The 16,780-nt window shown below is 49.0% G+C and overlaps 1 protein-coding gene across 1 annotated transcript in view; it reads right to left on the reverse strand.

Annotated features, from left to right (window-relative positions):
• Positions 1–16,780, reverse strand: part of LOC138480573 (uncharacterized) — an 878,042-nt gene that overhangs the window by 526,275 nt on the left and 334,987 nt on the right. The gene's annotated exons all lie outside the window — the stretch shown is intronic.

A 16,780-nucleotide genomic window follows, 5' to 3' on the forward strand; every position in this document is an offset into this window, starting at 1 on the left:
AGCAGCGATATTACTTTCCAATGTGTTGAAATCTCTGCAACGTCACAGGCTGAAACAACGTTGACGCAGGATGACAGTCTAATGAAAGAGAGCAAATACATTGTATTTGACAGTTGTTTGATGGAAATTATAAGTATGCTGAAATGTGGGCATTCAGTTAGAGGGAAAGTATGTGGGAAGCCATTGATTAATGTAACTCGTCAAATAAAAGGCAGTAACGTCAAAATAAAAGCCGCCTGTCGATTAAATCATAGGTTCTCATGGTCTGCACAAACAATGCTGGGGAAAATGCCAGCAGGCAATCTACTGTGTGCAGCTGCATCACTTTTTAGTGGCTCCAGTTTTAGAAAGTAAGAGGCTTTCCTTCAGTTTGTGGGACTCCATTTCATTTCTAAATCGCTGTACTAAATATACCAACGTGATTATCTGTTTCCGGCCATTAGTGATGCTTGGAAAATTGAACAATTGACTCTAGCAAGTACATTCGAAGAGAAACGTTTCAGGCTAGCCGTTGATGGACAGTGCAGCAGCCCGGGATTTTCTGCCAAGTACTGCACCTACCACTTTCAGGACATGGATAGTAAGAAAATTCGGTGGTCGTGCAGGTAACACAATGTACATCCTCAGTGGCCATGGAGAAACTAGGATTTATAAAATCAGTGGAATATCTACAATCAAGGGGAATGCACATCGACCTCATAGCCACGGACAGACACTTTTCAATTGCCAAGACAAAGAGAGCAGTTCCCGCTTATTATTCATCAATTTGACGTAAGGCATCTTGCTAAATCAATCAGTAAGAAAATCTCGGCTGCAGGAAAAAAAAAAAAAGGTTTTGAAAGTATTTTGCAGTGGTCCCAGTCTATCACCAACCATCTTTGGTGGAGCTCAAAAACTTGTGAAGGGTCAGTGGAAATACTACTTGAAAAATGGCGGTCACTGATGCACCACTGTACCAACGTTCACCGCTGGTCAGAAAACCTACATTTCCACCAATGTGAACATGACCCTTTGTCCCCAGAGGAGGCAAGGAAGAAGAAGTGGTGGATTCCATCTTCACCGACACACAAAGCCATTAAGAAGATTGTTTTCGACAAAACTCTATCAAGAGATTTGAGAGGACTGGCAGAATTCTGTCACACAGGAGATTTGGAGGTGTTCCACAATATGTGCCTAAAGTACAGGCCAAAGCGCTTGCATTTTAGCTTTCGGGGCATGAAACATCGCACTCTACTAGCGGTCTTGGCCCATAACAGCAATGTCGGACGTGAACAATCTAGGACTAGGGGTAAAGTAAGGATGCCTCGCTACACTAAGGTGTTTTCAAAACAAAGTAAGCAATGGGTGATCAAACCAGTCTATGATGAAATGCAGTTCGACTTTGTGAAAGGCCTTATTGTTGCTGTGTTAGAGAAGCACAGATATGGAATTTTGGACGTTTCTGTGCAGAGCAGTGATCCATTGCCACCGAACATTACAACTGTGCCATGTCCACCAGAAGCACAGCTGGTTGCGAAGTACAAATCCCGGTTTAAATAATTGCAATACGATTGTGTTTTTGTAAATAAATGTTATTGTACAGTGTACCTGTAACCCTAACCCCTATCTTCACCATCATGTGTGGCGAACAAGCTGGGCGTCATCTTTGCATTCTCTCTATTCACCTCATATACGTGTATGTATATATTTTTCTCATGTAAATACTGCGCACTGTTAACAGAGGGGAGGCTTGCGTATTGCAAATAATAAAACAAACAAACAATAAATCTCACTTTTAACTCAACTCCTGTGGTACTTTATACTTTCCCTGACCTTCCGCCAAAAATTAAATGTCTCCATTTGGGCTGCAAAGCTCGCAGACAACGGGGACAAAATTGGGGGCCTTAGAACGCGCCAAGCGGGCCGTGGCATTTGGGAGAGAATCCAGTTCGCATTTGCACATTGTGGCGCACTACATAGAGGGATTCTAAACTTCAAGTTCTCGCAGATGCCTTTTCTACGGGATGTTGCAAATAAAGAATGCGAAGGACAGCGGCTTTGATTTTCAGCTCGCGCCCAGAAGAGGCCCACAAGTCGCACTGGAAGTATAAGGGTCTATTGTTTTTTGACCTTGAGACAGGGACCATGCCGAAAGAACTTCATTTGAAGGGGGTGCGCACCAACGTAACACGATAAGGCAGAAAATTCAGAAACTAGACCGAGTTTCATTTTAGTTCAGTTTACGAAAAATCGTTGTCAAGAGCACGGTCGGATTTACAGACTGCATTACGCAGAGACACAATGGAAATTTCAAATATAATGTGAGTAAATCTTTAGACGCTTTTATACCGGAATGAAGAATTAATGAATGAATGCATGAATAAATGAATGAAGAGCTAGGAAAAGCAAGGAAAACGTGTTCGTAGTGGGCACATGGGCATGCAGGTCCACTGGTCTCACCGATCTCGGTCCTTGGCCCAGCCACTTTTCCCTGCACTGCCTACCTGGACTACGGGACTGTCTCTGTATCCTTCAGCCCCTTCTCCCGACATTTACCTTGCACTTGCCACCAGCTGGCCCTATTATTTATCTTGTATTCTACTAACCATGTACAGCACTTTTACCCCCCTCTCCCTTTCCCCATGCGCGATCTGAAAGACACCTGGCCTAGTAGGACCGTTGTCTGTCTGCCCTTGTTCCTCCCCCTGCCTCGTCGCGCCTTGAAACACTTGTGTATAGGCGCGTTACAAATGCCATATCATATATCATATCATTCCACACGCATGTAGACTAACTGTTGTTTCTCATTGTGTGTTGGCCTCGATTTATTTTGTTACTTTTCGCATTGATTTTAGAGCCGAACATACTCCATTGAACTATCCTTGCAAGAAAATAGTTTCTGATCGGCTGTAATAAATAAAATGAGTAATATTAATGAAGATCGGCTGGCGAGACTAATTATAATTTTTTTGTTTTCATAACAGGTATTTGCTCCCCTTCTGCTACTGTCATCGGTTTGAGACACCGGCAGACGGATTCTTCAATAGACACCTGCAGCTTCGTGTGAACAACTTGGAGCACGTTAACCATATTATGGGACGATCGCCAAGGGCCCACATGCCCTTACGCTTTACTAGTGGCTAGAAGCAACATATCAACCTTTACGGTGGACTAGTGCCTAGTTGATGGAACAGCCTTGCGGTTCACCGTGCTTCCAAAGTGCTTCTTTTAACGAAAAGCAACACCCTGTGTACCATAAAGGAACAGCGCGTGACTCAATATTAACTTAGACGGATTTGCAGATACAGATAAAAGAAAATAAATGGCTTTCGGAGTTCATATGGCAATTGCTGAATATTCTCTAAACATTTAATGTCAAATAAATGTACTTTACCAAATGTACCGTGTTGCTGTTTGATTTTAAAGTACAGTTTCATATTCCGAATTGTGGCGCGCTGTGTTGTGACATGGTCTGTGTTGGTTTCCGGGTTCTGTGTGGAGTCGCGTAGAAGACGACTGGGCGCGTTTGCCTTACGCAGCACAGAAACGTCACGCAGAGAGGCGGGGAATATGAATGTTTTGATAATGTCAGGCTCAGGGGCGGGGGATTTGATTTAGTGCCACAGAAGCAGGTCAGCCAGGGCGATGCGGCAAGTGATAGGATTATCACAAAATGGCGGCTCCCTGGTGCCTGTTTTCGCGTGCGTTTAATGGACGAAAACTCGGGGAAGGTCCACAGGAAAGTTTTCTAAAATCAAGCCACTTAGGCTTAAAAAAACATGGCCGACCCATAGGGACAATCACATTTTTTAACTGGACCATGCCTTTAAGGGAACTCGTCGTAAGAGCACACGATGCACAATTATATATGTAGTAGTCCGGATAAAAACCTAGACACTGAGACCCAATTACCGGTATCCTTTATATCCAAGGTACAGGGGAAAGTAACACGGGAAAACCATTCATGGGAAAACCCACTTTCACAGGCTGACCTAGGGTCAGCACAGACACGAATGGACATGCACAACCGGGAGACCTGGTGGGGTTGTGATTCGGATTCAAGGGCTGAAGTGAATAACCTATCGCAGCATGATATTAAAATGCAGAGCTTTCCAGAGTCGGCAACGCTGCACTCATATGAAGCGGCCGGCACGCTGCATGAAGCTAGCGAAACGCCACGTTCATATGAGTCACTATCTCCACTACAGACAATAAAAGAACCGCCAGGCTCACACAAGCCGACCGAAAACTACGGGACCAGTGTTAAGAACATGGCACCACAGCTCTCGAATTCAGCGGCCGTCACGCTGCAGGGTGTTAGTGAACCGGCGCGTTCATTCGAGGCGGGAGACAATTCTTACAAGCAGTCCACAAAAGATTCCCTCCCTTATACAAACAACCGAAGCCGGCAGCCCCATAGAGTCACCCACACACAAGCTCACTTACCTGGGTCACGGGGAAGCAGAACAGGACTCAGAGAGTGGGAATCAGGTACAACCAGCGTTTCTCTCCACAACGACTCAAAGGGAAGGGGGCGGGGCTTGGAGGTTTTTTTTGTAACCTAACCAGTAAGTCAGTCCCCAATTGGCTGAGGTGTACCTGGGTATTTAAACCAGAGGCAGTAGAAGCGAGGTGTGCTCATTCTTCGATCTGTTGCAGGGCCAAGCGGACGTGGAAACCGGGACTGCAGGAATGTGGGAATACGAGAACTAAGAGGAGAAGGCTATCCAGAGGTCCTTATTTTCTTCCTTGCAAGGAACCAGGAAGAGAAAGCAGGAGTTAGGAAGATTAGAAGGAATACTTCTGTGCCTTTATTCTATATATATTTTTTTTTATTCAACATTTAATTTGACTTTTGTTGGTGAGTCAAATAAAGAAAATTTTTCTGTTAACTGAACCGCCTGTCTGCCTTATTGTCACAATATATATTTACTTTTTTTGTCAATAAGTTATTTTTTTGCCGCCTTATCAGGGATGTCAGCATTCTCGAACGCGTACGAAATCTGACTGGAAATACGTTCGCGCTATGCTCGTCGGGAAGGGACTCTTGTCCTCCGGCATCCGCGGGGTCCTAAAGACCTCTGTATGCCGTACTTCTTCAGTCTGATGGGAAGGAAAAAAGGAGGAAGGTGGGGCCGGCTGCCTAACACGGGTGCGTTCGCACGCGGCTGCGGCCCCAGCTTCTAGCACGCGTGGAACGTTGGGGACAGAAACTGAAGCCCTGCTAACATTACGCAACTCCTTGAACTATTCCTACGACCTGCGCCTGTCAAAGGTAATATATTGAATATTCGTTCCAATCGCTCATGCACTTCTCAGCCATAGGCACTAAAATGTTCTCCTGGGCAGCACGCGTATAAACACTATCAATGACAGTATGCTACAAATTCAGTTTAAATGCTCAGTCACACACATATAACAAAGCCAGTACTTATCTTTTGCCTGCAGCAACAAAGAAAGAGGATTTAGGGGGCAAGACAGCACTTCATATAGTGGGAGTCAGAGCCTGATTGGACATTAGGTGAAGAGTTTGAACTACAAGGCAACAGGAGGTTATGGGACTTTGTAGTTCTCAAGAGACATTTTAAAGGAAGAAACTAACAACCCCTTTTTGGCAGCAAGTGCAAAGCACACAGCAGAATAAATGTGTTGATTAGTTTGAAATGTTAAAATGTTTTAATTTTAAATTGCTGTTATGCAGTAATAAAGAAAGATAAGCATAATGCTTGCCTACTGTCTTGACACAGAATCATAGAATTCAATATTGATTCTGGTACACAAACTTGGCTGCCGCTCAGACCCTAACAACTATAGATTACTAGCCATGCTAGATTCTAGCAGCAAAGTTTTTGCAATCATACTGCTACAATTATTATGGGTTAGCAATCACCATCTGCTAAAACCCCCCAACTGCTATGATTTAGGAAGGGCTATTATACAATACAGGCTATGTGGGCCCTTCATTTGCTGACCGCCGAAGTCCTGAGTGATGGTGACTTATTCCTATGTTTTGTCGATTATTCAACAGCATTTGATTCTGTCGACCGTCATATTCTGTGATTAAAATTTAGAAAGATGGGGCATTGATACTATAGAGTGACAAAACTGTTACTGTTCACCCTATAAAGACCTCTCCTCCCCATGCCTATTATGGCCGACATGGAGGACAAAGTATGTATGACAGATTTTTCTGCCTCGTATTGGAGGGGTGGCGTTACCGTGGATCACTTATGCAGATGACACTGTTCTACTTGACCGCACCCCTCTTGGTCCACAAAGCGCTATTAACAACCTTATCCAGATTGCAGACGAGAATAGTTTGAAGATTAACCTTGCAAGGTCATGCACATTCGGGGGGAAAGGTTGACGCACTACTGGGTTTTGCTGGCATATTAAGAATATAAAGCTGGATCAGGTTAAAATCTGTCTATCTTGGGCTACCCTTCTATAGTGCTCCCACATCCTCACAATACTACGCACATGTTAAAGCTAAGGCAATGCGACAATGGCTGGTATTGAGAGGATTTCTCAGGAGGGTTGGTGGAGAGTCAGTAGAGGGTCTTTTTGGAAGTTTACACCAAAGCCATTGTACAATGTACACTATATGGTTTAGAAACAGTTTCTGAAAATCTGTGGATTGGTAAGATAAACTAGAAGGAAAAATACTTGGGTCACTACTGGGCTCTCTACGACAATGCCTGTGGCCGTTGTGAGAATGGAACTAGGTACCACCTCTTTGTACACATTTGGGAAAATAACTTGTACTATTGAAAATAAATCAAGCTAGTGTCACTATGGATCCTCCGGGTATATTTTGTATGGCCAAAGAACATGCATATTAATCGAATATGCAATAAAGCACATATTGAATTGGCTGATGCAGTAAATAATATTGGACTGCCCTTGATAGAGGCAGTAGACAATGATTTTTATTCACACAAACTAAAACTTGGAAGGGGACCGAGTGAGTTCGATTGGCATATTAGAGGATAAAAGGCGTTACAAGGAGTATACCATACAAAGGTTTAAATATATCATAGGCCTTGCAATTATCTGATTAAGGCTCGCTCTTGCAAACTAAGACGCTTTATTATGTCTCTGCGACTAAATATCTTGCCAGTATTAGAACATACCGTGGAAAAAAAAAAGATTGTGTTGCTTGTGAAGGTAACTGATCTCTACAGTAAGGGCTATGATTGTGGCGGCAGATCCGCTTGTAACTACTGCAGCAGCTATGCATGTTTGGGAGTGTATACAAGGCATGTTATTCGTTTCCTCTCCAAAATCTCAATGTGATCAGTATATGCCCCTATTTGTGCATGGTAACTTGAACTTGTTGGATACGTATTATGTTTCTATGTGAACATTTTAAAAATAGTTGCAGTTTTAATCGATTTGTAATTGGTGTGATGATTTGTATGCAAAAGGCGTCATTGTGTTAGCCATATGCATTAAATAAAATACAATTTTTTAAAAGAAAACAGGCACCTTTTCTTTGCTGGCGCATACTGCTGCACGTGTAGCTTCTGCTACCAGGCTTGCAAAACGCTGTCAAAAAGACAACAGTAGCCAAGTGCACATTTTGTATAAATGAAAAGCGACCCAGCCACATGAACCACACATCTGAACAATGTTTTGGCCCCAATGTATCTCGGATACACAGAGTATGCAGCTTTGAAGGAGCTTTTAATCAATTCACAACTAGGTGGATCCTTGCCATTGAACAGGGGTAGAAGCGTGCACACACCTTTATGCACTGGCCCCGACCAGAGGCGCACTGCGAGTGGGCAGTAAAAGTTCAGCATAGTCGTACTTTGCAGGACATAGGCTTTCAGGCACATCACTCTTTGTAGCAGCGGTGGGTGTGGGGTTGAACATCTACCCAATGTCTATAGTGCTAGATTGGGGACCATGGTCTAACCTTGGTGCGAGCCACATGAGTTGGGCTAGTGCCTAATCATCTAGGTGACTCCTAAAGTCAACTGAGTCCCAGTATTCAATCCACCCCATCATTGTGACTTTCAGTGCATTCAGTAAATCTTAGATTTTAAAACTCACTGATTTATTATTTGTTTCACTGTTTAGTCTGCTTTTACTCATTTATCATGTATTGTTTTTATATAGCCATTGATGTTTTTAGTACAATACCGTTTAGTAATTCATGCTTTGAGGTAAACTCTTGGAGATGGAGATGCCGTTCTGTTTCTACCATGGGCATACAACACACATTAGGAGACATGCTGTGTGAATTTGCTATACTACATGAACGAACTCCCGTCAGTCCTCTGCACAGAATTTCCTGTGCACAGCACATGGCATAATAGTACAAAACATTTCACAAGTGCTGAGAAAAAGTGACATTTGGGGACAATGATTTCTGGGAGTCGTGGTTTGTTCCCACTAAAGTACATTGGTCCTACAGTACACCAAGCAAATTTGTCTCATCCGCCCATGCCATTGGTTGGGGTGAGGGCATTTTTCCAAAGGGCATTATGAAAGTACACATCCCACATACCCAACTGGCAACAAATTCAGCACCATTCTTGTTTTATACTAGTTAACTCAAGCTCTGCCGAGGAGGCGGCATACAGCTTTTCTCTCTTGTTCTCCAGGCACACACTACCACTATACATGCACCCCACACTTTAATTCTCTTGTCTCTGTCTGCTATTGTGAAAATTGGGTGCATTTAGAATAGACTTAAAGCCGACCCTGGCAGCAACTTTTTGAATTATAATTTTAGGGGCCTTAGTTGACTATTGTGGGCCACACACCATTGATTTGAAAACTCACCTTTGGCACCACCTGCTATTATGTACATCTGACCAGTGCCTTCCCTTCATTACCATTGCACTACCCCTGCCCCAAACATATTGCAGTGGCCTCACTGTGGTTACCAATCACTTCCTTAACAGAAGTCTTAGCAGGTATCTGCGGTGGTGGATGATGGGCTTTGGAGATCTTTGAGGGAGCGCGCTGCAGCTACTGCTTCATTTCCATGTGCATATAAAACATTAAAAAGTGATAAGATGAAGTCAGTGGTTACTGCCAGCAGAGCTTTTTGACATACAACGGTTGCAGATACGAAAGACTAAATGAGAACTCAATAGATTGGCAGAATTATGCCCAGAACATGCAACTGCACTCGTTCGGGACCTGTTGCTTGAATGCTTTGTGGACCCCTGTTGACTTCTGCTACAGCGCCCACATCCACATAAGGTACCCTCTCGCTTTAGACACTGATACCTTTTAGACCAAGCTGAAGGAACAAGTTACTTACCTGTAACTGTTGTTCTCCAGCATGGGTCTGGCATGGATTCACATGCTCATGAATATTTCCCGTCGTCAGGCTGGGAATCCTCAGTAAAGAAAAAATCAGTATCAGTTTCGTTTCTGATCTGTCTTTCGTAGTAGTAACCAATCACTGATCTCTGCGTCATACTGACCACAGCCAATGACTGCCCTCTACCTAAGCCCCGCCTCTGGCAGCCATCTTCAGATTTGGTAGCACGTGAACAGGCAGTATGACCAAGTGAAGAGCCGCAGAGGGGTAGGCGGGAGGGTTCGCATGTGAATCCATGCCAGACCCATGCTGGAGAACAACAGTTACAGGTAAGTAACTTGTTCCTTCTCCAGCATGGGGTCTGGCATGGATTCACATGCTCATGAATATAAGAATAAATAGCAGTACACACATGCACAACCACGGGAGGTGGCAAAAGGCTCAACATTAAGCAATACAAAAAACTCAACATTAAGCATCTCTTACCTCCTCACCAGGCTCACCTTAAGCGAACAGGTTGCGCAGCACTGCTTGGCCGACCCTGGACTCCTCCCTGGAATCCCGATCGACGCAGTAGAATCTCGTGAAGGTGTGCGTCAACCTCCACGTAGCAGCCCTGCAGATGTCCAGCAGGGGCACACCAGATAAGAACGCCGTAGTAGCAGTGATCGCTCTGGTCGAATGGGCTCTCGGACGGCCTGGCAGCGGTCGGTTAGCCAACCGATGGCAGTGCATGATGCAGCCGGAGAGCCATCTGGAAATAGAAGACTTCGAGAGAGCCTTCCCTTGATTCACAGGTCCAAAGTTCACGAACAGCTGTGATGTCCTCCGGAAATTCTTCGTGCGGTCCACGTAGAACTTCAGCGCTCTAGCCACATCCAGCGAGTGCAAAGTCCTCTCGGCCGGCGACGAAGGAGATGGGAAGGAAACAGGTAACACCAAGGGCTCGTTAAGATGGAAGTCCGACGGCACCTTGGGCGTAAAAGAGGGGTGCGTCCTAAGCACCACCCTCGAGGCATGGAAAGTCAAGTACGGTGTTTTGCAGGATAGGGCCTGGATCCCTCCCACTCGTCGTGCGGAGGTAATGGCCACCAGGAATGCAGTCTTCCATGACACAAACTTCATCGGTGCGGAGTGCATCGGCTCGAATGGGGGCCCCATGAGCCTGGTCAGCACTACGTTAAGTTCCCACGCCGGGGCCGGGGCCTTCACCGGCGGGAACGACCGGAACAGTCCTTTCATAAACTCTTTTACCAGTCGATGGGACCACAGGGACGTCCGTCCTGTGGTTCTGGTATATCTGGAGATCGCCGCCAGATGAATCTTAATGAAGGCATGGGCTAGCCCAGCCTTTGCCAGCAATAGCAGGTACGGCAGCACTTGAGGGGCCGTAATCCGTAGGGGGTTGATCTTCTGTGCTCGGCACCAGATAGAGAATCTCTTCCACTTATGACCGTAGCATTTGAGAGTCGAGGACGCCCTGGCCTTTGCAAGAACCTCTCTGCAATCGGCCGGTATATCGTAGCCTCCAAACTCTAGCGCTGCAGGAGCCAAGCCTGCAGGTTCAGCGACGCCGGGTCGTGGTGGAAGATGGCTCCTCCTTCTCTGGAGAGAAGGTCCGCGTCCGCCGACAGCTTGATGGGAGGGGACGTTGACAAGTCCAGAAGGTCCGGGAACCAGATTTGCCTCGGCCACGCCAGTGCGACGAGGATCATCCTGCACCGGGACCTCTTGAGCTGGCTGATGAGTCGAAGCAGCAACGGCAACGGAGGGAACGCATACAGGTATAGGCCGTCCCAGGGGAACGAGAACGCATCGCCCATGCTTCTCGGCTGGGGAAACCTGCTGGCGAACCTCTTGCACTTCGAGTTCGTCGCTGTTGCGAACAGGTCGATTTGGGGTTTGCCCCATCGTCGGAAGAGTTGATCCACCTGATCCTGGCCCAGTTCCCACTCATGACACACGCGCAGCTCCCTGCTGAGCAAGTCGGTGATGGTGTTGCTTTCTCCTGCCAGGTGGAAGGGAACCAGGAACATCCCCTGGGCGACCGCCCAGTGCCACAGATCCTGTGCCTCCTTGGATAGGGCTGGGGATCTGGTGCCTCTCTGCTTCCGTATGTAAAACATTGTCGTGGTGTTGTCCGTGAAGATCCGCACCACCTTGCCCTTGACCGACAGGAGGAACGATTTGAGAGCCCAGAACACAGCTCGGAGTTCCAGGACGTTGATGTGCAGGAGCCTCTCCTCCGGGAGCCAGAGGCCTCTTGCGTGGAGATCTCCGATGTGGGCGCCCCAACCTTCCAGGGAGGCGTCTGTCGTCACCGTCTCCTGGTACGCCGGAGTCTGAAAGTCCTTGCCCGCCGTGAGGTGCGCTCGAACGCCCCACCACTGAATCGCCCGCCGGAACACCTCGTTGAGGGGGACCCCGTCTTCGAAGGTGCCCGTCGCCTGCATCCAACGGGCGTCGAGAAATTCTCGAAGAGGGCGCATCCGTAGTCTGCAGAGGCGCACCAGGTAGATGCAAGAGGATATCATCCCCAGGAGGGACTTGATGGACCTCACCCTGGCCACGTCCGTGGCTAGCAGGTGCTGCACTTTGCCTAGAATGGTCTTCGTCCGTTCTCCTGACGGGGCCGCCAGGCGCCTCACTGTATCGAGCTTTGCTCACAGAAACAGGGCCACCTGCGACGGCACCAGGTGGGACTTTGGGTAGTTAATGGCGAATCCCAGGTCTGTGAGTAGCTGGACGGTCCTCGCAGTGTGTTCGACGGCGAGTTCCCTCGTCCTTGAGCGGATGAGCCAGTCGTCCAGGTAGGGGTAGACGTGAATCCCCTGCAGGCGCAGCCGCACCGCCATTGTGCTAGGCACTTGGTAAAGACCCTGGGGGCCGACTTCAATCCGTACGGCAGTGCTCTGAATTGGTAGTGGTGTCCCTGGACGACGAACCTGAGGAACTTTCGGTGACTTTTGAGGATGGGAACGTGGAAGTATGCATCCTCCAGGTCCGACGACGATAGAAAGTCGCCTTCCTCCAGCTGTCCCAGTACGTGCTGGAGGGTGACCATCCTGAACTTTTGTGATCTGATGTATTTGTTCAAACGACGAAGGTCCAGGATGGGGCGCCAGCCGCCCGTCTTCTTCCTGACGAAGAAGTACCTTGAGTACACCCCGGAGCCCCGGAGCCTCTTCGGGACAAGCTCGATGGCGCCTTTCCTGAGCATCGCCCGTACTTCCAACAGCAGTTGCGGGACGTGATTTTCCTTCCTGGCCACAGGTGGAACGTGAGGGCACTTCTTCAGGAATTCGATAGAGTGTCCTCTTGCCAGGGTATCCAGCACCCAACGGTCGGTGGAGATGGACTTCCACCCGCCGACGAAATTCGTCAGCCGGCCTCCCACCGGGGTGCTTCAGTGGGGGCCCGGGACCACGGCCAGTTCAGTCCTGCTTGGAGGTGGTGGCCTTGCCGCCCTGGCCACCTTGCCGACGGCGGCGAGGAGCTCCCTGCTTGCCGCGACCCCTGTAGGCCTCCTGAGACGAGGAGCGTGCCGCCTGGCGGTAGGACGAGCCACCGCTGGATCCCTTGGAGGCACCCTGTCTGCCTCCGGAGCTCCGAAAGGGCCGTCGTTACTGAAGGGCTCGTAGGGCGCGGGCCGTCTCCGTGTCCGTTTTTATGGCTTGGAGGGATTCGTCCACCGCCTTCCCGAACAAGTTGCTGCCGTCAAACGGCATGTCCAACACCCTGGTCTGGACGTCCTGACGGAAGTCGGTCGCCTGGAGCCAACCCCGTCGTCGTAGGCAAACACCGTTGCCCAGCTGGCAGAACTCGGTATCGGCAATATCGGTTGCCTCCGTTATGGCGTGGTCCGACGCCACCTCGCCCTCTTGAAGTATTTCCAGGGCCTCGGACCTCTTGTGGTCCGGCAGGAAGTCCAATATGGGGGCCAGCTTAAACCAGAGCTCCCTGTCGTAACGGGCCACGATCGCCAGGGCGTTGGCCGCTTTGATCGTCGTCACCGCCGACGAAATGACCCGCCGCACCATGGCGTCCAACTTCTTTCCCTCCCGGTCCGGCGGGGAATTCGACGTCGAGGCTCCTGACCCCGCCGCTTTCTTCTTCGCCGCCGCCGAGACGACCGAGCCTGGCGTTGGCTGGGCCCTGAGGCACAGGGGAGCGGTTTCGGAGACCCGGTACTTCTTCTCGTACCGGTCCCGTTTGGCTGGTGCCGTGGAGGGGTTTTTGAGAACCGACAGGCCCTCCTCCGAGATGTCATCGATTAGAGGCACCGCAATGACAGTCTTCCTCTTGGCCTCCCGGCGCTGATAGAGGAAACCTTCCTTTTTCTGCTCCTCCGAGCAGAGCTGGAACAATTCGGACACCCTGGCGATCATGGCGTGGAATGAGCCAATCTCGTCGGGCGGCGAGGCCCGTGCGACGGGAGACCCGTTCCGTCGTCGTCGCCCTCAGAACCCGTCGTCGAGCCCAACGCACCATCATCTCCCGACTCGGGGGAGGATGAGGAGGGAACTGTAGGCCTTACGGGGGCGAGCAGAGGAGAGGGTTGGGTCCTCCGTCGTTTGTTCTGAGGACTTCCCGACGGGCCAGGTTGCGGGTCCTCCAGCCTGGGCCGTGGGAATCTCGTTCTTATCTCAGAGCATAAGGACTGGATCGCAGACAAAATGGCCGCCGAGCCATCCTGAGGCCTAGGTTCCGGCCGCGCCGGAAGGGAAGGCTGCTCTTCCTCGCCATCGTCGTCTTCCTCGGTTATCTCCCGAGGATCTTCCTTACGGGATCGAACCTTCTCGAATTGGACTTCGAGGTTCCGCACGGCCTCGGTCAGTTCCTCCTCCGAGGCGGACTCCGAGCTCGAGGAGGCTACCGTGCCCCCCTCGCTTCTTCCATCATGGCGGCCACGACGATGGGCTGAAAAGAGGATTCCCTCCTTGGCGGCAGGGAAACTCTAGTCCCGGAGGCAGTCTCTGCTGGCGGGGTCTCTGCCGGCTTGGCCAGAGTCGCCGCGATCGCCTCGATAGAGGCCTTTGCCTGCTGGGTAGGGGCCTTCACCATCTTAGGTGCGTCCCGGGCCTTCTCCTTCGAGGGAGGGGTGACGCCTCGCTCCCCCTCTTCCGAGATCGGACGGGGCTTCTCCCGAAGCTTACCCGGGGTCTCGGACTTCCTCTTCCCCGAACCGGAGCGCTGGCTCGTGGTTGACGGTGCAGGGGAAGGTGCGCCCTGCCTGGCGACCGAAGAGCCCGACCTTTCGGCGCTCCCGGAGCCAGCGGACTCGCAGCGCTTGGCCTGGTGTTGGGCCCCCGTCGCCAGGGCGCCCGCACAGGACTTAGAAGCCCGTACGGACCCTTTCTTCTTCTTCTCACTCGTTGAGCCCTTCTCCAACCAGCTGGCGAGACGGGATAGACGGTCCCTCATGGTCCGCTCCGACAAGTTCTTGCAGAACTGGCAGTCCTTCTCTACATGAGTCTTGTCCCCATGAAGACAGTAGAGGCATCGCGAATGTTCGTCTTCCTTAAACACATTCTGCAGCCCGCATCCAGGGCAGCTGCGAAACAGCTTGGGTCCGGGCGACGAACTCGCATCCTGGGCCATCCTGAAGTAGGCCGCGAATCTTCTGGAATCCTCCAAGAAGTTGATTTGACGAAATCTTCACCCTTGAGGGGCGTAGGAAAATCCTGCAACGGGTAGCCGTTAACGGGAGTAGAAACGGTGGAGCTAGAGGCTGGATTAACCGAAAAAATGTGAAAATTCACCTGAAAAAGCGTGAAACACGCAGTAAAAGCTGGAGACCTAAGCACGAGGACTCCCAACACTTGAACGTGCGGTAAAAATCTGAATATCTGCCAGAGGCGGGGCTTAGGTAGAGGGAAGTCATTGCCTGTGGTCAGTATGACGCAGAGATCAGTGATTGGTTACTACTACGAAAGACAGATCAGAAACGAAACCGATACTGATTTTTTTCTTTACCGAGGATTCCCAGCCTGACGACGGGGAATATTCATGAGCATGTGAATCCATGCCAGACCCCATGCTGGAGAACACAATTTCTCAGTCTTGTACAAATACATCCGCACCGTCGCAATCTTGGCTTACCAGCCCATACCTTTTATGTTTTAGACCTTGTTTGAATTTTATGTATCGACTCTGATGGTCTGCAGCATTTGCTTTATGTTTCACAGTACAACCATGTTTGTATATTTGTATTCTCATGTCTAGGTTACCATGTACCATTTCACACATTATTTTCCTAAACAAATAACGCACTGATAAAAGCGAATTAAAGTGGTCTAGTTAATAGATAAATTGACAGCAAATTTAATAAAGTTGTTAATTTACAACTCTTTACGATACCTATGTGGATCGTGTCTGCTCATCCAAAAGAGTGTCTTACTTGGGTGCACATAGCAAAGTTTTCAAAGCTACTATACTTTTATAACTATGATTGACATACTATGAATAATGTATTGCCACAAACTTGTCCTGTGGTAGGATACCTTTCTGTTGTATAGGTTATCAAGCTGCAGCACACAGTTCACCTCAAAACATAGCCCACCTTTAGTGGATTTTTGTCACTTTTTAGGAGAACCAGCATTAGGCACACATGGGTAAACTAACGCTTTAGACTGCGGTGTATGCTTATGTACATCAGATTCAGTTTTTACATTCCTGGTCTCGGCCACAGCCCAGGCTTTGTATAGCATTTGTTTATTTTTTTGTTGAGCGTTTCTTATATTTTGTGTTTAAACTGACACGTATTGTCCGCACTCGCCCCTTATATTCAGAGTCATCTTAATGATTGTAGGGGCCTGGGGCACCAGCAAACGTCCTCTCCCTCCAAACCTAAGAAAATGATGGGATCCAAGAAGCTCTGCCCCTCCACCTCGTCCCAGTCACAACCCAAAGCTTAACATACATCAAAATACAATTAGCATGGGCACTCACTGAAAGTCAACTAAAGCCCCCACCCAACCCCTTCTCTAGTCGTACTGTAACCGGAAAACTAAAAACAGATACTTGACACGGAAAGTGGCCATGAGAAAAACGGACATCTACCCTGCCTCTCTCAAACTTGAGCAGGACCACCTAAGGTTCCGGAAGCAACTCAAGACCTTCCTTTTTTGCTTTCTCGGTCTCCCTCTCCCTTGTTGATGTCACAGTCTGCTGTGCATTCTGGTTACCTGGCCACCCAATGAATTTACGGGACCACGCTCCTGCACAACCAAATGCCCTTGCACTGCCTCCGGGCCACCCAACCATTTAAAGGACTGTATCTGCAACCCTACAGTACCCTGACTCTCTGCACCTTTGAGCCACCTCCCGGCAGCACTTATGAGTTACTTTGCACTCTCCCTTTCTCCTCCCTCCCCTCCTGGCTTGCACCCAACTGAGCCCGAAAGTCGATAGAGGGCTATAATTAGCATAAACAATGTGTCTGCGATCAGGACAATGGACGAAATAGCACTTAAAAGCCCAGCCAACAGTCTTATGGACCAAGGATGCTGAACATTG

The sequence above is a fragment of the Ambystoma mexicanum genome, chromosome 5p, assembly GCF_040938575.1.
Source record: "Ambystoma mexicanum isolate Mex_15411 chromosome 5p, UKY_AmexF1_1, whole genome shotgun sequence".
Taxonomy (NCBI): Eukaryota; Metazoa; Chordata; class Amphibia; order Caudata; family Ambystomatidae; genus Ambystoma; species Ambystoma mexicanum.